Raw genomic sequence first — 23,428 nt, 5'->3', positions numbered from 1 at the left:
ATTGCAAAGGTCTAGTAGTTGAAATTTCTTTCTTGGAATGAAAAGATGTTTTAATTTGTTTTCCAAATTGGCATGCATCACAAAGTTTATCTTTAACAAACGGAATAGATGGCAAACCAATAACAAGATCTTTTCTAACCAATTTTGAAATAGAATCCATACTAGCATGTCCTAATCTTCTATGTCACAACCAAGAATTATCATTCATAACGGTTAAACATTTATTTTTACTATCAAAAGAATCAACATCAATAACATACACATTATCCTTCCTTACTCCAAGGAAAATAACTTCATTGGTTGAAACATTTTCAATGGAGCATTTTGAGGATTCAAACACAACACGAAAACCTATATCACATAATTGACTAATACTAAGCAAGTTATGTTTAAGATTATCAACAAGAAGCACATTTTTAATACATGGAGAGTATATGTTACCGATATCACCAATGCCCAAGATTTTTCCTTTTGAATTGTCTCCAAAAGTGACAAAGCCACTTTCCTTGCTTTTAAAGCTAGAAAATCTTGATGGATCACCGGTCATATGCTTTGAACATCCACTATCCAAGAACCATAAGCTTTGGCTCTTTCTTGTTGATTCCTACAAAAACAAATTCATTTGTTGGCTTTTGGTACCCATATAACTTTGGGTCCATTCATGTTAGTTCTAGAACCCTTTGGTACCCATTTAGTCTTGCCTAGATATGCAAATTTCTTTACATGACAATAGGAAATAGTATGACCATCTCGGTTACAATATGTGCATGTAAAGTGAGGTAGACTAGTTGATTTCACAAAAAAGTTTCTCAAAAATTTTTGTTTCTTACTAGGATCATAACCAATACCATTTTTTGAAAAACCACATGATTGGTTTCCCACCATGAGATCATAGCCTTCCTTACCTCTAGTGAAGGTATATATGTCATTTTTTAGGCTTCTCACATGGGCTTTCAAATCAATAATTTCTTTCTTATGTGAAGCACATGTAGCACATTGAGATTTAGCTATAAGTTCTTTTTCATTTATTTTCAAAATCTCAATTTCTTTTAAAAGCATGTTGGTCTTCTCTCTAAGGGTTTGGTTTTTAACAAGCAATTTACCAAAATCATCAAATAGTTCCTTAAATGAATTAGACAACTCATCATATGACATATCTAAGTTATCATCATCATTTTCACTATCACAATCATTTTGGTTAGAAATGCTTACCCCATCATCAAGTGCCATCATGCACATGTTTGCCACTTCATTCTTTCCTTCTTCTTCGGAGTCCTCTTCGTCACTATTGAGCCAATCCGCCAACATTGCCCTTCCTTTGTATTTGTTCTTCTTTCTCATTGGACAATCCATCTTCATATGTCCGGGCTTCTTGCACTCAAAGCAAATTGGTGGATCATCTTTGCTTTTTCTTTCTTTTGAGTCACTCCCTCTTTGTGGCCTCTTCCCAAAGTTCTTTTTGAATTTCATGAACTTTTTGTATTTCTTAGAGAAGAGTGCCAAGTCCTCCATGTCACTACATAAGCTTTCCTCATCTTCTTCACTAATGGCATGGGAGGAGGAAGACTTGAATGCAATAGTCTTCTTTTTCTTCTCAACTTCCTCTTCTTCTTGAGCACTCATGAAAATTTCATGGTTCATGAGTGAGCCAATTAGTTCTTCCAAGGGAAGTGTTGAGAGATCCTTGGCTTCTTGAATGGCAACCACCTTTCCTTGATAAGCCTTGGTAAGACTTCTCAAAATCTTGGTCACCATATCCTTTTGAGTAAGTACCTTGCCAAGAGAGTTCAAACCATTAGTAATTGTAGTGAAGCGAGTATACATATTAGCAATGGTTTCATCCGATTTCATCTTAAAGTTCTCATATTGAGTGGAATAAATTTGAATTTTAGTTTCCTTCATAGCACTAGTTCCTTGATGAGTAACTTCAAGCATTTTCCACATATCATAAGCGGTAGAGGCTTGTTCAATATTTTTAAAAATATCTCTATCCAAACCACATATAAGAGCATATTTAGCTTTAGCATTTTTAGAAAGCATTTTCTTATCATTTTCATCATATGCTTCATAAGTCTTAATTACTTCAACACCATTTATGACATGTTTAGCAACATAAGGACCACTAGACACAATATGCCACAAATCATAGTCAATAGATTGAAGGTAAGTTTCCATTCTAATTTTCCAATAAGGAAAATCTACTCCATTGAAGTATGGTGCTCTATTTGTGCTAAAACCTTCTAACATGTTATTTTGTTAATTACTTGGAAACGCCATGCTCTAGATTGTGAAATCTAATCAAATAATTTGAGCCCTTGCTCTGATACCAATTGTTAGCCCAAGATATGTTTCCAAGAGGGGGGTGAATTGGAAATTTAAACTAATTTCGGAAAATTAAAACTTTTAACACAAAATTATGCAATTAGTCAATTAATCAAGTAAAAGCAAGTAGTATGGCAAGCAATATATTAAGACAAATAATTAAACTTGTAAAGTAAAGAGTTTAAGGATTAGAAAATGCAAACTCTCGATTTTTACAAGGTTCGGTAGAACTATGCCACCTACGTCCTTGGTCTTCAAAGCTATGGACCTAGCTTTGAGTTCCAATATCGAGCCAAGTTAACGGGCTTCGACTAACCCTTACAACCGGAAATTTTCACCAAGGTATTTCCAAACCTCTTACAATAGTTTCGCACCCCCGAGGACTATTAACCTCTTTCTCGGATTGTTAAAGTGCCAATCTCACTATTTCCGGGTTGTTTACAAAACCGGTGCCAACCTCACCTCAATCACAATATGGAAATGTGTTTGATATACAAGCTAAAATCACTCTAGAAATATGATGATACAATGGAAACCTAGAGTGAAAAGCAAGCACACTTAAGATGAATAAAATCAAATTTTGGCTCAAAGTGTGTGAAATGTGTTGGTTTGGATTTCAAACTTAGAAGCTCCTTAATCTCACTTAGATAGGTTAGATATATGTAATAAATGCTCAACCAACTTATTTTTTGAAAGAAAAATCGAGTTTATATAGTGTTTGATGAAAAACTAGCCGTTTATAGCCGTTAGCACGTTTCCCGAGGTGGGGTCAGCCATGAACCGGAAGTCCGGATGGGAACCGGAATTCCGGATTGATTGCAACCGGAATTCCGGTTGCCATCCGAATTCGGATGACCGACCAAAGGGCAAAAGTGCCAATTTTCGGGACTTAAACGCGCATAACTTCTTACTCGATTATCCGATTTCAGAAATTCCAACTTTGTTCTCTTAGTTAAACAAAATGTAATTTAGAAATTCAATCAAAAAATTTTTTGAACTATCGTGTGAGAAAACTTGTTGCACAAGTTAGTGAATGGGCCAAAATTCAAATTTATAAAAACTTAGTGTGCTATGCAAATCACTTTAACAAGACTAAAGTAGATTTATACCATTTAATTTTGAGTAGTCTTGATGTAGATGAGCCTCCTAGCTTGATTTGCATGTTTTTGATCCCAAGTTGATTTTTCCCGAGAGTTGACCTTGACTTTGACTTTGACTTTGACTTTCGGGTTGACTTTTTGACTTTGGGATTTTGAAGACCTCTTTTGAATAGGGTCTTGAGTTGTTGATCCCTTGATGAATCTTTTGCTCTTGATATTCTTGTTGAGTCCATTTAGTGTTGCTTTTAAAAGTTTGGTAAAAATACCAAAATATTTATTTTCTCTTTTAAATTTGCTACAAAATCAATAAATCATTAGTAACAAATAATAATCAAATATTTGCTAATCATCAAAACAAGGAGATCGAAAAGTTTGAGTTAACAGATCTAAGATCCTGGTAAAATAATTTCCAATTATTGGCCTCAGAGCCATGGTAATTGACTTACTTGCAAGAAATTTGGACTTTAAAACGATTGTTTGTTTGTTTTTGGATGGTATCATGTTGTATTGAGTGTTATTTGATGATTGATTGGTGTTTGTAAATTTTCGTGAAAAATAATTGCGATTCTATTTCTGGAATTATTTTTATTGGATAGGATGGAAAAAATTAAGCAAGTTGCTATTTTACAGAACTCAATTTCGATTTAATTTGAATAAGTTATGATTTTTTGAAGATTCGAAAAAATCGGAGCTGTGCTGAAATTTTCCTGCGATCGCGAAAACTCTCCGTACAGCTCACAATTTTTTCGTTTTTCTTCGATTTTTCATGCTTTTTCATGGAATTAACTTCCGATTTTTTGTGTAGTTCTATATTTATACTATTACGATTCCTAATTCAATTCTAATTATCATTATGAATTAATTTAATATTTTTTAAATTTAATTCAAGATATTAGTGTAATTTGAATTTTAAATAGTTAATATCTATCTTTTTTTGCTTAATTATCTATCTTATTTTTAAATTTGATTATATCTTATCTTATTTTTAAATTTAAGGTCAGATTTTAAATTATTAAATTAATTTTTTTTAAAATAATTTGACCTTATTTAAATTTAAAATAAGATAACAATAATCATGTAATTTTAAATAGATATAAGATATTTTGCTAACTTTTAAATTTTGTTATTTTATTTATTTAAATTACATTTAAAATCTGAAAAATATATTCATTTATCTTTTTTTAATTTTTTATTTAATTTTTCTTTATAAAATAACATTTAAATTTTAAAAGTAGTTAGCAAATTTTGAAATGATATTGAGGTTGGTTGAAACCTAATTTTTCAAAATTGTAGTTAAATTTATTTTTTTTTTAAATTTTCGAATTTTTCAAATTTTTTAAATTTTCGAAATTTTTTTATTTAATTTCGAAAATATTTTTTTTAATTAATTATTTAATTTCGAAATTAATTATTTAATTGAAAATTAAATAAATCCTACATCCAACTATCCAGCTAACCTTGTTGCAGGAGTATGTGTTTTAGCTTGTGTGTAAGTTTTCAAAACCTATTATTACTTGATTGCAAATAGCCATGGTTACTTTTTGCCAGATTTAATGATTTGATGGCTCCCTTGGTCAAGTTAATAATTTGTAACAGGTATATTTACAATCTTCTTTCATCTGTGTATGACCTAGCAACATGATAGGACCCATCCAAAGTGTGCCTGTGTGAGCCTATGTGTTTAATTTGATTATAGATACATATAGGTTGTTATTGCTAAAATAAATTATCATAGTTCTTGATAGAATTTATTTAGGCCCATTTAGTTTTTGGGCCTATTCAATTAATAACAGTTGTTCTTATTAAGGTTAAATTCCTCTCTTTTGGGCCTTGTGTGAGAGTTGGGAGCCATAGAAGTGGGTACGACATACTGAACCCAGCACCCCCTCACATGAACCACCCCAATTGTGAAGGCCCATTTGCCTGATTTGAATAACTGTACTAGGTTAATTAAACTAGTTTAACCTAATAAAATTGATTAGCAACATAATAAATTTCATTTATTTTGAAATTAATTTAAGAAAATTATAGTTTAAAGAATTTTTAATTCTAAGCTAAACTATATGTATTTTCTTGTATTTAATTAAATATAGAATTATAACCATCTAGATTCTTTCTGGAGCTTAATTTAAATTTTTCATTAAATATTCTTATTTAAGTTGATATTTAGCTATCTTCAACTAAACAACTTAAATCTGAATATCTTTTGGATTTAAAATTTCAAAATTAAGTTGAGGAATTTTAGGCATTGGTTATTAAGATTCTTTAGATATATTTTAAGTTAATATCTTTTCGAATATTAACTTAAAATGAAATATTTTAGATATTTTTTAAGTTAATATCTTTTCGAATATTAACTTAAAATGGAATATTTTCAAATTAAGTGGTTACAACTTAATTTTTGATATTTAATTAAATTTAAATTTGAAAAATATTTAGGTTCTAGATTTTTTCTAATACAACCTAAATTAGATATTTTTTCAAATTTTGTGGAAAAGATACTTAGTCAAATAAGATATTTTCTAGATAGTTATTTCTAGACTACTTATTATTTCTAATATTTAAAAGGAAAATATTATACACTGTGAAATTAATTATTTATATAATTAATTTTGGTACAATTTATTTCAAGTATATTTTTCCTAGTATTAAACTAGAGATTAATAATTAAGCATTCTCTACACTTAATTATTTATTTCTTGAATTTAATACATTTAATTAATTTGAAAATTAATTATCTAAGTTTATTTTCATCATGATACTTAAATATTTCTTTTTCATGACACTTAATTAAATAGAAAATTATTTTTAGTTGAAATTTATTTTTTCAACTAAATTTAAATAATTTTCAAAATATATTTTTTCTTTATTTTATTAATCAAATTTCGAAATTGCATTTCTTAAATGCTTGAATTTCGAATTTTATTTGAAAATTAGATTAAAGTTGTAAATTATTTATTTTAATTTTGGACCAACTTAAATCAATAATTTTTTCATTTAATGATTAATTAAAATAAATTGAATTAAAGTATATTATTAGAAATTGAATTAATTAGTCGAAGGAAAATCTAGATAGATGATATTTTTGCTTGAAGTATTTTTCTAGTGTATTTAATTAAATAGAAAATTAATATTTAAGTTGATTTTCATCGTCATACTTAAATATTTAAAATTTTTCTTATATATTTAATTAAATGGGAAAATTATATTTTTTGTTGTAAATTAATTTTATTAATTAATTTTGGGCCAACATTAAATTAGAATTATTTTTCCAAGATTAATTTTTTATTTTAACAAGCATTTTCGTAAATTGTGTCCTAGAGTACTTTAATTTTTCAAAATGCAATATATATTTATAAAAAATTAAATTTGAGTTGTAAATTAATTTAAATTAATCTTGTAACAACTTAAATTAAATAGTTTGCTAAATATTTATTGGAAATTATTACTAAGATGGAAATAATTTATGTTATTTTCATATCCATCTAAGTAAAATTTATATATATTAAATTAAAATTTATATTTAGAATTTTTCATTCTAAATTGGAAATTTTAAATAAATATATATTTAAAATAAATAAATTAAATAAAGAGAATCAAAGAAAATACAACTCACTTTAAATAATGAGCTTGATTATTATTAAGATATTCGATCTCCATTGTTGGTCTTACAAAAGTTAAATGTTTTCAATATAACCTTGAGAAGCTAGACTTCGTCCCCCTATGGATGGTTATTCGTTGAACGCATTTAACACCGTAAGATTTCATTTGATAAGTGTTTTGTGAGTTTTCGTCTCTATTTAGACTCTCCCCTACGGTGACTACTTAGAGATAAACTCATAAAACATGAAACAATGGTGGAAGCTCATAAAATAAGAATAACCTTGACTCTCGCCTACCGGGACAACGTTGGATTCTTATTTTGATCGAATAAAAGGTTGCTAGAATGGTTTCTATTTTAGATGAGCTGACAACTCTATTCAATAAATGATACTTTGACTCTCGCCTACCGGGATACTGTATCAGTTTGTTGAAAACCTTGGAAATTATTTAGGATTGTATGTTTTAGTATTTTCACTAGTCATTCCTACTTGCTATATGTTTATAATTTCTGAATTATGTATGAAATTATATTGAACCATGTTATTTTCTGTTATTGAGTTGTAGTTTAATTTCGAATCTTCATTGTTGGTCTAACATGTTTGTTTTTTCTAATGAGATAAATCCCTAATGGATTTTCACCATTAGACATACATAATAGTGTAAGATCTCGAAAGATAAATATTGTATATGCAACATCTAGCTGTTCATCAATTGATGACACCTTAGACTAGTATTTTTACAATATGAAACAAGAAGATTACATAAATAAGATTACTTTGTCTTTCGCTAATCGAAGCATCGTTGGATTCTTATTTATAAACGAAATTATCCTAATTCCTCTTAGCTTATTCATTTCGAATTAGCTCAATAATATATCATTGGATAGATGGTCTATAAATCATTTCATGTTACTATATTTTCTCTTAAGAAATTAAATGACGCATATGATTATAATCCCGAAATTCTATTCCCAATTGATATAAATCCTCAATCTTAGAAATCTCCTACTTGTATGGGCAAATCTAACTTAGAGTTTGTATTAGTAGTGCTGGTCCAAGATAGAATTACTCATTATATTTGGTATAAATTTAAGTCTTTGACTTTAATTTTAAATTCCAAATAGAAATTGTCTTATATTTCTAATTCCAGAATACAATACAGTTACACTTTCTCAAGTGTTTAATATCCATCTTCTATTAATGGATTAAAACTGTATGGAATATGAGTTAGGTATTCTGTGACCAGGATCCACTTGCAGTATTCTAAGAACTTTTTGATGTAACTAAACCTATGTCATCAATAGACACTACCACATTTTTTTTTAATCTATGGCATTTGTATCTTGTTCATAGTGGATTTGACAAGATCAATCTCTGTAAAGAGTTAATATGCCTATATCCACTGAAAGTAGTTCATCTCATTCGCAGATAGATGTACATTCAGGGGTGGATATGAGTTTTTTCGTTGTATTCTTAAAACGATAACTCTAGATTATACCTTTTAGCAAGAAATTTGAAATATTTGACAAATTTCATTAATTTCTAGCAATGGTTAAAACCATTAAGGTAAGTGGTTAAAGATCTTGCGAACTGATAGGGGTGGAGAAATAGGTAGTAGATATGCAGTTCAAAGATCATTAAATTGATTTTTGAATTATATCCAAACTTAACTCCCCAGAAATTTCGAGTTGCATATTGATGATTAGTTACTAGTCGTTGCCTAATTCCTTCTATGGTAATACAATTTCAGAATGATGTAATGGTTGTATACTTAATGTAAATCATTACTAGATTCATGGATGACCTAATCGAATTCTTAAGAAAAACTAGAACTGTTAACCATGGTTTGTTAGCTATTCTAAGTGATTAGGGGTGGACCATCCCATTGTCAATAGATAAGAAAGTGTTTGTTCAAACAAATACTACTTCTCTAAGAAAATGACTAAGTCTGAAAAACAAGTAGCAAATAAAGGAGATATTTAATTCTTGATTCCAAAAGTGTTCTATCATCTTATTTGATATATGATGATCCCACTGCCTCTGTTGTCTTGTCACAACCGAAGAGATCAATACCATTTAGTTTTCTTAGACATAATTCACGGTACCTCGTCGTAGTGGGAGAGTTTCTAGGAACTCACCTTCTTATGACTTGGGAGACACTAGTGATTAAAATCCATTGTGAGTTTAAACAAGTAATGGATTGTCAACATAAGAAACTAAGAAGAAAAGCCAATAGAACTATGGTTTAATCCATTCACATGGAATAACCTAAAGTTTTCTATTACAAGGACATAAAAGGAAATTTTAGTTAATAAGTCTATTTTATGGACTTAACAAACTTCCTGTTCCTAGTATTATAGCTTTGAGTTTATCTAAACCTATGGCTTGTGGTATACCTGGTAATTACTTACTCTAATGCAAGCAACTTACTTTAGTAAGATGCTGAAGCATTTTCTTTCTAATGGCAATCTATAGAAGCTTCACAACTTCTTACGTATATATTTTATTTATCTAAGGAAAAGTCTTAACTATTCCAGAAAAGATAAAGCCATGAAAGAATTTCTTATATCAACAGTGAGAGGTCTTAGATATGCTTTTGTATGCCTTAGACCAGACACCTGCTGTTGAGTGGGAGTAATGAGTAGGTATCAGATTAATCCAGGAGAAGAACATTAGAACACAATCAAGTAAATCCTAAGATTAAGAAGAGGAACTATATGTTAGTCTATAAGGGTGTGTTTAAAACTCTTAGGCTACACCATATCAGATTTCAAAATTTTCCTTTGTGCTAGTAAATCTTTCTGATAAGATGGTGGTTACTCTGGGGGTGGAATAGTGATTTTGGAGAAGTGTAAAAACCTATCTGAAGTTTCTAGGTCTACCAGAGAGGGACTGAATGTTAAAGTTGCAGGAAAGGTACTTATTCAGTCTAAGGAAAGTTCTATACATTTTTGGCACCATTCCAAATTGCCTAAACTACTAGTGTTAATTTCCTGATTAACCAAAAGTAGGTGCCAAAGGTATAAGAATCCAGTATCCCAAGAGAGTAGACATAGAGAGGAATTTCACATTATTAATGATTTTGTGATTAAGGAAGAGTAATAGTGGAGGAAAGGTTCTGGTTAATTCAACCTTTCAGATCCTATTACGAGAAGTTTACTACTACTACACTTGATTTGTATATCAAACTGTTGAGATTATTTAAAACACACTTTTTGTTTTATATTAGTGCAAGTGGGTGTTTGTTGGGTTTTATGCCCTAAATAAAACTCATTTCAATACAATCAGATTTACATATTAATATAGATCAGAAATAACATTTAATGTTGCATGGTTCACATGATTTATTTAATGATTATATGTACATAATGTATAAATTCATCTGAAAGCCTTTTCACATACTTGATCCTGTTTATTGTGCCGTCAACACATTGGAAATTAAACACGACTATGTGAATAAAGTTTCCTAGATTTATCAGACATAGGGTTTTACTGATATGATAATCTACAACAGAGTTTACTTGCATTTGGAGATATGCTATGTTCTTTCCAGAGTATTGGTTAAAGTAAAGCTCAGGTTAGATGCATGGAGTATGCATCGGAAGGGACCGATATTGAACTTTGACTTAGATTTATTAAACTTACCGTAATATCTATTCAAGTCAATATCGCCTAGTTGATCCTAGATCAAATGTTCTTAATCCTGTTATGATTAGGCTCAATCTTGAAAGGCTATCCGTGTTCTTTGATTTGTTAGTTAAGCCTACTTTTAGGTCAGGGTGATACGTACATTTTGGGAACACGGTAGTGCAATTGAGTGGGAGCGCTAGCATAAACATGGAATCTATAGCTTCTATCTAGCGAATAGTAAGCAAAGGGTGATCTCCTTCGTGCTTGACCAAACGAACATAAATGGTGGCGTACTCATTTCACATAAGCAGAAATATCATTTATACAGGGTCAAGTGTTTTAAGGAATAAATACATTGTAGGGTGTAACGGTAATTTAATCCATTTACAGTGTAGATCATTCATATAGAGGATCAGTGATCAAATTAGGATTATAACAATGGATAACTAATGATGTGTCTATATGGTGGAACATATAGAGCATTCTATATACTGAGAGTGCAATTCTATGTTCTATGCGTGAATTCAACGAAGAATTAATAAGTTAGTGAATTTTAGTAATAAATTCTTGATCTACTTATTGGAAGCTCGGTTATATAGACCCATGGTCCCCGCACTAGTTGAGATAATATTGCTTGTAAGACTCATATAATTGGTTTTGATTAATCAATTATAATTCTCAAATTAGACTATGTCTATTTGTGAGTTTTTCACTAAGTAAAGGCGAAATCGTAAAGAAAGAGTTCTAGGAGCATATTTGTTAATTATGATACTTTGTATGGTTCAATTAATAAAGAAGATAAATGACAATATTGTTTAATAATTATTTATAGTTATTAAATAGTTATAATTGCCATTTAAATGGTTGAATTAGAAAATTGGCGTTTTTGAGAAAATCAAATGCAGAAAAGATAAAACTGCAAAATTGCAAAAAGTGAGGCCCAAATCCACATGTATAGGGCCGGCCACTTTTGTAGGGAATTTAAACTGATATTTTCATTATTTTAATGCCAAATAATTCAAACCTAACCCTAGTGGAATGCTATAAATAGATAGTGAAGGCTTCGGGAAATTTACACAAAATTTCTACACTTTCTTCTGACACTTCTGATTCAGAAAAAACTGAGCCTCTCTCTCTCCCTATCTTTGGCCGAACCCACTCTCTCTTTCTTCTTCCTTAAATTTCGAAATTCTTAGTGTATGAGTAGTGCCCACACACAACAAGTGATACCTCAATCATAGTGAGGAAGATCGTGAAGAAAGACTTTCAGCAAGAAGGAGTTTCAGCATCAATGATTCAGAGAAAGAGATCCAGGTTCAGATATTGATAATACTCTGCTACAGAAAGGAATCAAGGGCTAGATATCTGAGCGGAAGGAGTCATTTAATTCCGCTGCACCCAATGTAAGGTTTCTTAAACTTTATACGTGTTTATTTCATCGTTTTAGAAAGTTCATATTTAGGGTGTTAATCAACATACTTGTGAGTAGATCTAAGATCCTGGTAAAATAAATTCCAATATGTTGGCCCATGGGAAGGCACTTTTCGAGAGCCGAATGAAGGCAGACTAGGTCGCTGCCTATCGAGAGGGGTCATCATCTGGGACTCATGACGAGGGGCTAGCCGATCCACCTGTGGTGGAGGTGGCCATCCAAGACACTGACCACTAGGTCGGTCAGCATGCTGATGATGGGGTCGGCCTAGACTCTGTCGATCTCAATCATATCACAGCTCCAGATTCAGCTCCTTTTGCCCCTGCACACATTTAGACAGTTTTTTCATTAGTCGTATTCGATATTATGTTTTTATAACTGTTATCCCAAATTTTGCACTCTGACGTTGCATCACGAGAATGGTGACACGTGGAGTCCACTTGGAGCATCTGCTCGGGAAGATGGACCGAGCAAGATGCCTCGCTGGCACATCTAGAATAAGGTATTCAGCGATCCGTGCAGAGCACTCAACAGTTAGCGAATTCAGCTTCGCATCATGAGTCATCAGCTCAATCCCTATAACTCAGGGATCAACTTACGTGGATATGGCATACAGACGATACCAATGTCAGTGTACTCAGCCTCAATCCCACGATCCTTGCATTCAGCATTGATCACACGATCTTTCTGTTTATGCGCATTGTAACGAGAGAGGAAATTCTTCCTCCTCAAGTTTCCCAGCCCTATAAATAGTGAGGAATGTTCACTGGGCAAGGGACCCAGAGATTGAAAGTCGATACGCAGCTAAGCTAAGACTGTATTATTATCTAAGAATTATATATTCAGAGATACTGTTGTAAGAGCTATAAGAAAAGGAATCTTCTTCCTTGTTCTTAAGTCAATAGAAATAACGAGGATTAGGCTATTACCGAGCTGCTCGGGGCTGAACCTCTATAAAATTCTTGTGTCTTATTATTGCTTTATTATATTTTCATTACGACATATCGTTTATCGCTTATCAAAAAGACTCATTGTTGTTGGCTAAAAGTGAAGTCAACATTTTGGTGCTTTCATTGAGAGAAGGATCGCAAATCGCTCTTTTCGACATTCAACACGATGGTGCAAACTCTTAGAGGCCTGTCTGACCCAGCAAACTCGTAGACACTGGATTCGAGATTGCAGGACCCAGGGAGTTCAAGGGTTCCACCTGCTATCAATCCTGGACAGACAGGAAGCGTGGTGAATGGTGAAAGAGCTCCTGTTACTGAAACTGCGCCTGGTGTGCAAGACACTGGGAATAACAATTCCGCACACAGCTAGGGCATTCATAACACGAATGTTCTGCCTGGAACCAACGCCTAGACGACCATCAGGGACGCAACCAAATTGTAAAATCTCCGTGCTGCGCTCGAACTCATGCAGAGTCATAGCAACACTCTGCATCATGATCAGGATGAACTGCGTGCTGTAGTGAATCTCGTGGGCCAAGAGGTAGGCGGGCAGACCTTCTCCGGGAATTCATCAGGAGGAGCCATACCTGACGGATCCAACCAGAATAAATGGAGTTATTATGCCTGTCAACCAAGTGAATCAACCGCAAAGGCAACCAGGCTCTTCTGTGTTTAGATAGGCTGGGAGCGACCCAGGACCTAAGGGACGATCTAAAAAGAAGAAGGGGAACAGACGAGCAGAATACTACTATGATCGTGTAGCCAAGAGCCCTTACTCAAAACCCCGCTCAGAAATACGCTGACGTAATCCAAACCGACCAAAATGCCGAACAAGTCAGCCTAGCCGTACATGCACAGCTTGACAAGTTGAAGAATATGTTTCATGGCATGGCCGAACAGTGGAACAATGATCTTGAGTTAGACCGTGCTCGCGGAACTATCTTCTCACCAGAGATCAATCTCCTACCACTGCCTCACAAGTTCAAAATGCCAACATGGAAGATGTATACTGGGAGAGAAGATCCTCTTTCCCATCTCAAGTATATTGAGATGCAAATGGATTTACAAGGAGTACGAGGAGACGTATGCTGTAGAATCATCACCGCCACTCTATCGGAGGCCGCACAACAATGGTATTTCAAGTTGGCTCCTGGAAAGTTTAGTTCATGGAAAACCTTTTCTTCGGAATTCCATGCACAATTCTCTTCCTCACGTCAGCTCCAATTGCATCTAGGAGATTTGGTCGAAGTAAAGCAACGACCAGGCGAGCCACTCCGGGCATACATCAGCAGATTCATGACGGAAGCGACCAAAGTGTCGTGGGTAACTGAGGATGGAAAGTTATCTGCGATACTGGGGGCATTGAAGTCCTTGGTGAACTATGGAAGGATATAAGGAAGAACGGGCCGGTCGACTCAATGAGTGATTTCCTTGATCGAGCCGAAGGCTTCATCAAGCTCAAAGAAGCCATTCAACAAGCAGAAGGTGAATAAAAGTCGGGCAAAATGAAGGCTCCTTCCACTAGAACATCCGCCCAGCTTCTCAACTATTCCAACAATTCAAGTGGAAAGCGCTCAAGCAACAACCACAAGCAAGGAAACGGGAAGAAAGGAAAGTTCACCGAGAAGTCCGGACAGACTCCCCATGATCATGCCAAACACACTGCATTCAGTACTCTAACTGAAGATATAGAGAGTGTGTATATGGCAACTCAGTCGTTAATTCTGTACAAGAAGCTCGGACCCATGAAGACAGATACCAACAAAAGGGACATGACAAAATTTTGTCAGTTCCACGGAGACTACGGCCACGACACCAACGAATGTTATAATTTGAAGCGGGAAATAGAATATCTGATCAAGAAAAACAATCGGCACTTGTAGAAGTATGTCAAGGCCAACCATGGTCAAAACAACCAGGATCTGCTACCTCCACCGATAGATGGACACTTGCAAGTCATTATTGGAGGCCCGCACATCGCTGGAGATACGGGCAAAGCTCGAGAGATATATGCCCGAACAGCTCAGCATGAGCAAGAAGAAATCATCCAGGCCGTGGAAGAAAGGAAGCCCAAAGTTCCACAAGCAGAAGAGCCAACCATAACTTTCAACGATGAAGATGCTGTCAAGATCAGATTTTCGCACAACGACCCTTTCGTCGTGGAAGTCCAGATAGAAAACAAAATGGTGGCTAGAACCATGATCGATAATGGAGCTTATTCAAACATTTTTTTCAAGGCTGCTTACGAGAAGATGGGGCTCCAGCTCAAAGATCTAACTCCATGCCTCCAGCCTGTCTATGGCTTCTCCGGTCAAGGAGTTGCACCTCTAGGACAAATTCGGCTACCCCTCACTGTTGGACAAGCTCTGACGAGCATAACTATGATGGCACAGTTCCTAATATTCGATGTTCCTTCAGCCTTTAACGTAATGCTTGGCCGACTAGCCTTGTATGACTTAAAAGTTTTCACATCAATATTTCACTCGTGCTTGAAGTTCCCAACCAAGAATGGGGTAGGGTGTCTTAGAGGGAATCAGCAATCTGCTCGGGAATGTTACAACCTTGCAATGGCCAAGGCTAAGAAGGAAATATCCCCAGCCAGAGGCCAGACAAGGGAAAAAACATTCCCAAGTAGGAAACTTCCCAAGGCGAGGATGAAGATGTGGATCCTCGACTTGGGGACCCAAGCAGAAATGTTGGACCTGTGGAAGAGTTACAAGCGATCGAGATCGATACAGCTATCCCGGCCAGAAAGCTAAAAATTGGAAAGGGTTTGTTGCTCGAAGTAAAATCAGAGTTGATAAAATTTCTGAGAGCAAACCTGGATGTTTTTGCCTGGTGACATGCGGATATGGTCGGAATCAACCCTTCTATTATTTCATACGCCCCGAATATCGATCCTAACATCTGGCCAGTTTAGCAAAAATGAAGATTGCTGGATAAAGAACAAGCAGTAGCCCTGAAAGATGAAGTTGAAAAGCTGCGCAACAACAACTTCATAATTGAAGCTTTTTACCCGGCTTGGGTTGCGAATCCTGTACTCGTGCCCAAGCCGAACAAGAAATGGCGAGTCCGTATTGATTTCACAGACCTCAACAAAGCATGCTCTAGAGACTGTTTTCCACATCCAAGGATTGATCAGCTCGTAGATGCAACACCTGGGCACAAAATTCTAAGCTTCATGGATGCTTATTCAGGCTACAATCAGATCAAAATGCATCCACCAGACCAAGAACATACAAGTTTTCGAACAGATAGTGGTCTATATTGCTACAAAGTAATGTCATTTGGTCTAAAAAACGCTTGAGCTATGTACCAAAGATTGGTAAAAAGAATGTTTAAAGACCAGATCGGGCGAAATATGGAAGTGTACGTGGATGAGATGCTCGTCAAATCCAGAAAGGCCGGGGGGCACATAGACGACCTGGAAGAATGTTTCAAAGTCTTCACGAAATACAACATGAAACTAAATCCCTTAAAATGCTCCTTTGGCGTCAGCTCGGGAAAGTTTCTAGGCTTCATCATCAATGCCGGAGGAATTGAAGCCAATCCTGAAAAAATCCAAGCCCTCCTGGATATGAACTCACCAACAAAAACAAAAGAGGTGCAAAGCCTAAATTGTCGAATTGCCGCACTTAGCAGATTCGTGTCAAAATCAACGGAAAAATGTGTTCCATTCTTCAACATCCTGCGAGGAAACAAAAAGTTCGAGTGGACAGAAGAATGTGCAAGAGCTTTTTAAGATTTAAAGGCACAACTCGCAAAACCTCCCGTACTTTCTAAACCTGTAGACGGTGAGGAGCTGGGGATATACCTAGCAATTACGGAGCATGCCGTAAGTGCCGTGCTGATTAGAAAAGAGAACAGCGTGCATCACTCAGTCTATTACATTAGTAAAAGACTTATTGAAGCTGAAGGCCGATATCCGTCGATAGAAAAGCTCGCTTACTGCCTCATTCTAGCAACAAGAAAGCCGAGGCCTTACTTTCAAGCTCATCCTGTTCGGGTGTATACCCACCAACCACTACGACAAATATTGCAAAAGCCAGATGCCTCTCGACGGTTACTCAAGTGGGCGGTGGAATTGGGACAGTACGAAATCAACTTCCAACCCCGAACAGCTATCAAAGGCCAAGCCTTGGCCAACTTTGTTGTAGAATGCACAGGATAAAAAGGAAGCGTCCTAGAAAGCAATCCCGAGCCAATACCACAGCCAAGTAATATTGAAGAAAAACCGACCTGGAAGTTACATGTGGATGGGTCGGCAACAGATCAACTATCTGGTGCAGGAATTTCCATTGTCACACCTGGGGGCAACACCTGCATGTTGCAGTCAAGTTCAGATTCAAGGCCTCTAACAACGAAGCCGAATACGAGGCCCTAATCGCTGGACTTAAGTTAGCCAAGGAAATGAAGGCCGAACACATTGAGATCTACAGTGGCTCACAGCTGGTGGTAAATCACATATTCGGCGAATACGAGGCTCGAGGAGAAAAAATGATAGCATATCTGAGCAAAATAGCTGACCTGCTCGCACAATTCAAAAGCTACGGTCTCAAACAAATTGCATGAGAAGAAAATACAAATGCAGACGCGCTAGCCCGATTGGCAAGCAGTAATGTAAGTGACAAGGCAAACTTGGTCCCTATCCAGTTCCTTGAAGAGCCTAGCATCACTGGCACGAAAGAAATCGAAATGATCGACACATCCCCAAACTGGATGACGCCCATAGCAGCCTACCTCAACTCTGGGGAACTCCCAGGTAACTGAAATGAAGCTCAAAAAATGAGAACAAAGGCAGCACGGTACATCATTGTAGAAGGGGTCATGTACAGAAGAGGATTCTTGATGCCATTACTCAGATGTGTTACACAAGATGAAGCTGCGCGACTTCTATTTGAAGTTCACGATGGATTCTGTGGAAATCAGGCAGCCGGACAGAGCTTATCAAAGAAAATTCTTAGGCAAGGCTACTTCTGGCCAACGATGATTGAAGACTAGAGAGCCTATGTCAAGAAGTGCGACAAATGCCAGAGATTTTCAAAGATACCAAGAGCTCCGCCCAAAGAGCTGACACAGATGCAAAGTCCGTGGCCCTTTGCCATTTGGGGAATTGACCTAATCGGGCAGTTACCTAAAGGTAAAGGCAGAGTGCAGTACGTAGTGGTAGCAATCGACTACTTTACTAAGTGGACTGAAGCCGAACCACTTGCAACCACTACATCAAAGAAAGTTCAAGAATTTACAGTGAAGAACATTATATGTCGGTTTGGACTACCGTATAAAATAGTCTCAGACAATGGCAAAGAGTTCGACAGCCAATTTTTCACTAATTTCTGTACGAACCATGGTATCATCAAAAGTTTCTCAGTAGTGGCACATCCTCAAGCAAACGGTCATGTTGAAGCAGTCAAAAAAACCTTGAAGGATACACCAATGAAAAAACTCGAAGATGCCAAAGGAAACTTGCCAGAAGAACTCCCTGAAGTTCTATGGTCATACCGTACAACGGAAAAAACAGCAACCGGTCAGACACCATTTGCAATGGCGTACGATTATGAAGCTATGCTGCCCGTTGAACTTGAGCCACCTTCCCACAGAAGATTGACGTACGATCCAGGTACCAATCACATACTCCTTGCAGAATCACTTGATGAAATCAAAGAAAAACGAGCAACTGCAAACTTAAAGTTGATAACTCATCAACAAAAAGTAGCTCGGTATTTCAACAAACAAGTGAAAGCTCGAAATTTTTTCGTGGGAGATATGGTCCTAAGAAGGGTATTCCTAAACACCAAAGACAACACGTCAGGTGTACTAGGACCCAACTGGGAAGGACCATACCAAGTGGTCGAAGTTCTCGACTCCGGAGCATACAAATTAGGTAAGTATGACGAAAAAATGCAACTCATTCTAGTACCACGGTACTGGAATGGAGAACATTTAAGGAAATACTACCAATAAAGTACTCAGGTTGGCTTGACCATTTTAAAGTACTAAATGAACATTCGCTTCTAAGTGAATGGCCTTCTGGACGGACTACGCGCAAAGGTTTCTGAAACAAAGTACTCAGGTCAACCAGACCACTTTAAAGTACAGTTTCTTATGTCTGCAATTTGTTTTATTTCATGTTAAGCTAAAAGATCAGATTACATCAAATAGCTCTGATTTAAGTTACTACGATAAAAAATACATTTTCGATCAATAAATGAATTTCCAATTCTATTGAGTCAAAAAAATTAGCATGATTATAATTTACCTAAAGTTCATACAAAAGGTTTAGTCGAACTTAAAACGCCAAACAGATAAGCAATATATTTGCGAAAGACAAGTGACCAAGAGTCATACGAATGCTCGGTCACTTGGGGGGCACCTATACCTGTACAAAGGATTTGGTAAAATTAAAACAATCACAATTGCACGACAATTATAAACAGAGAATGAAATTCATTAAGGATGACAAAAGCACGTAGTACCGGGATTAAAAGCTGCCCGATCAGCCCGTTGTCCAAAAAATGAAAAATAATTCCAAGTTTAAAGACCGCTTGGCCGGTCGAGATGTCTTAGAAAAGGCCTGAAGGCTGAATAAGATATATATAAAAAAAAGAGATAAAGGAAATGTTTAAATAGCTAGAGTCCCAGGCTCTTGGTTCGGTTCTTCTGGGCCAACTGGAGCAGGAGGATCTGTTGTTTGAACGGTAGAAGCATCAGCAACCTAACCAGAGGATGAAGCAGCTTGGCCAGAAAATGAAGCAGCCGCCTCGTTCCCAACATAAGAAACTTGGGCCGCGCAGTACTCAGGGTACATGTCTTTAGCCTCGCCCAAGTAGTCAAAGTTGGCCTGGGGATTAGCCTTCCAAAAATCAAAGAAGAGCTCGAGACCGGTTGTCTCCAAGGCATTGACCTTCTCCTTCAACCTGTCAACCTCGGCCGTAAGCTCCCCCACCTTAGCATCCTTCTCTTCCTTCATCCGAAGAAGAACTGCTAGCAGAGAAGTCCTCTCATCCTGAAGATTGTTTACTTCAGCAGATAAGATCTCGATGGTCTCCTAAAAGCGATTAGCAACTTCGAGATCCTTTGTCAGCACGGAGATCTTCTCGTCTGCGAACAACTTCCTTTTTGGCCAAGTCTGTCTCCGCCTTCAAAGTGTCGGACAGAGCCGCACTCTTGGAAGCAACAGACTTAGCCTAGGAGTAAGTGTAGGCCAACTTCAGACCGGCCTGCACAAAGGAAAAAATTCAGCATATGGAGCTAAGTGTGAAAAGTTAAAGGGATCACTACTACAAAAATGACATTTTGCTTCGGTTTTACAGTGACACATAAAGTATTTGTGTCGGTTAGGGTAACCGACGTAATAACCACAGACGAAAATAGTCATATTTTTTGCTTCAGTTTAGAACCGACGCCAAATGTTTTTTTACTTCGATTATGAACCGAAGCAAAAAAAAATTTCTTGCTTCGGTTCATAACCGAAGCAAAAAACTAGTGCAACAACGCTAATTGTTTTTTGCTTCAGTTATGAACTGAAGCAAAACCATTTTTAAAAAAAATAAAAGAAATTCTGAAACCAAATAATTCAAACCCAAAATAAAAACAATATGTAGGATAACTACCGAAATTTATTAATCAAATCACATCAAAAATAATATAATATTCATATAATAAAATATAGTACTGTGATTATGTAAATACAATATGACTAACATAGTTATTTATTTTTTTTCATCAACATCACCATCATCATCATATATCATCATCCTTAGAAACAACTCAAAAATCAAAACCCCATTAAGAAAGAAAAAAACATCTTCCTATGTATAAACCCACCACAACTTAGAATGAACAAAATAAAAACCAAAAGATAAAATTAGAAAATAGAAAGGAGGAGAATATTTACTAATTACTCTCTTCTTTCTTTCTTCTGTGTTTCCTTTTCTTCTTCATTGTGAGAAATGAAGCTGCCTCAGTGCACTCCCTTGCGAAATGCCCAGGTTTTCCACAGCTGTAACAACTGCCGCTGCCACCACCAGCATCACCGCTACAAAACCTTCCACCACCACCGCCTCCACGGCCACCGCTAGCACTGCTGTAATCCCTAGCCAAATGACTGACTTCTCCACAGTTATATCAAGCACCAGAACCTCCACCACCGCCACCACCACGGCCGCCACCGCTAGCGCTACTACAATCCCTAGCAATATGGCCAAAATCGCCACAATTTGTAACAAGCTCCGCCGCTTCCTAGTTAATTAATAACAAAAGAAAGGTTTAGACATATATTCAAATCAGAGAATTTGTCTTCTCTTTAAAAGCCATTATTCTAGGTTAAACACAACTGAAGCTATTATTCTAGATTAATCACATTATGTTGATCAATAAAACAAATGTGTGAGTGACTCTATTACCAACATTAATTTTAATCTCTTTTCCATCATGCTTTTGCTATGATACATACACATGCACACTCATATATACATACATATAGAGAAAGGGTTAGACATATATTCAAAGCAGAGAATTTATCTTCTCTTTAAAAGCATTAACAAAGTAAAATTTGTCTAGCAGTTTCAATGCAAAAAATGAGATTAACCTCAGCACTATACAATATAACTTCAAAATAAGAACTACCTATCATCATCCCCTACAAACTTACAAGTTTAACTGAGCCAAAACAGAGTCCACTCTACTATAAAATGAAAAAGGCAATCATTGTCAAAGAAAAAACATAAGGCATTTAAATTTAATAAAGTAGCCATTGCAGCACAAGGACAATACAAGTTTCATGATAAATAAGAAGTAAGGACAACTTAAATTATGTGAAGTAAAGAAGCCAGATTTATAGGGATCGACCCTCTCTCTTCTCAGTCTCTTTGCTCCAATATGGGAAACTTGGTTGCAGATGTTTTGGGAAAATGAATGAACAAGTCTAAGTATTAGGGCTGAACATCGGGCGAGTTTATTGAGTTTCGGGTTGGCGAGTTTCGGGTTTAAAAAAATAAACCCAAACTCGGACCCGAATAGGGCACAATTTGGTGGTTTAGCGGGTTGGCGGGTCACGAGTTGGCCGGTTTGGGTTGGTCGGGTTTACTGGGTTGGCGGGTTGACGCGGTCAACTCAGTCAACTTGGTCAACTCTTTAAAAAAAATTAATTTTTATTTATTTATTTATTAAATTAAGCATATATAAATATAACAATTTGTTTATATACTATTGAAGAAAAGATGCATTAATCAATCCAAACCAACCAACAAACAACCTGTTCATAAAATCAAATCAAAGTTCATATTCATGTTCATAAATCATGATAAAAGTGAAAACTAAAATATTTCAAAATACATCCATATCCAATATCCATATCTAAAGTCCATAAAGTCCATAAAATCTATAAACTATAAAGTCCATAAAATGAAAATCTAAATTCCATAAAGTCCATAGTAATATCTCAATACTAAAAAAATGCTTATAAATTCGAAGTCCATATAATGACTTGAAAGTTATTGGGTGACTTGGCTTCGACTCCTCTCTTTTTTCGTCAGGACATCATCTGTATTTCAAAATGGAAACACACGACAAGATTTAGCTAGCTTGAACCATGAAATCAACTTAAATATATAGAAGATATGGGCAAATTATCAATCAATACTTATTAGTTATTATTTACTACTACTTACTAAGATCTAAGTGAAGTTAGTTGACTGCATTGATGAAGTGGCAGTGGCTGAAGAAGTAGTGGCGGCGGTGTTAGTGGGAGTACTATCTGTAATTTTAATAACAAAACTATTAGTATAAAATTTAATGACTTAATTTAATTTAATAATTATAATCTATATAAAATATAAAGTTAAAAATACTAGATAGTAGATAATGATAGAGTATAATCATACCAATGGCAAGGTCTTCGATTGTCGGTAGACTTTCTTCTTCCTCCTCATATTCACGAACAATTATAGGTTCATGTGATTGGCTCCACCAATTTTTCAGACATATCAAAGCTTCCACAATTGTTGGATTCAATGAGCTCCTCAAAGGATCTAAAATACCCCCTCCAGTGGAGTAAGCCGCCTCAGAAGCAATAGTGGTAACTGGAATAACTAAGACATCACGAGCAATTTTTGCCAAGATTGGATATTTGGATGAATTTAGACACCACCATTTGAGTACATCAAAGCGGTCAGGTTGACCCACTTTTATAGGTTCAACGTCATCAGAGATGAAATACTTATCTAATTCATCTTTTGACAATTCACCATATTGCTCGATCCTCTCTTGCAGAAACTCAACATGCATGTCATCCGAAAGAAATGAATAAGAATATGATGAGAATGTAGTAGAAGTATCAACACTAGTAATGTCTTCACCTTGACTCGCTGGAACTGATGATGGTTGTTGTAA

Source organism: Cannabis sativa, chromosome 6 (assembly GCF_029168945.1).
Source record: "Cannabis sativa cultivar Pink pepper isolate KNU-18-1 chromosome 6, ASM2916894v1, whole genome shotgun sequence".
Lineage (NCBI taxonomy): Eukaryota > Viridiplantae > Streptophyta > Magnoliopsida > Rosales > Cannabaceae > Cannabis > Cannabis sativa.
Note: the sequence above shows the minus strand (reverse complement) of the source record.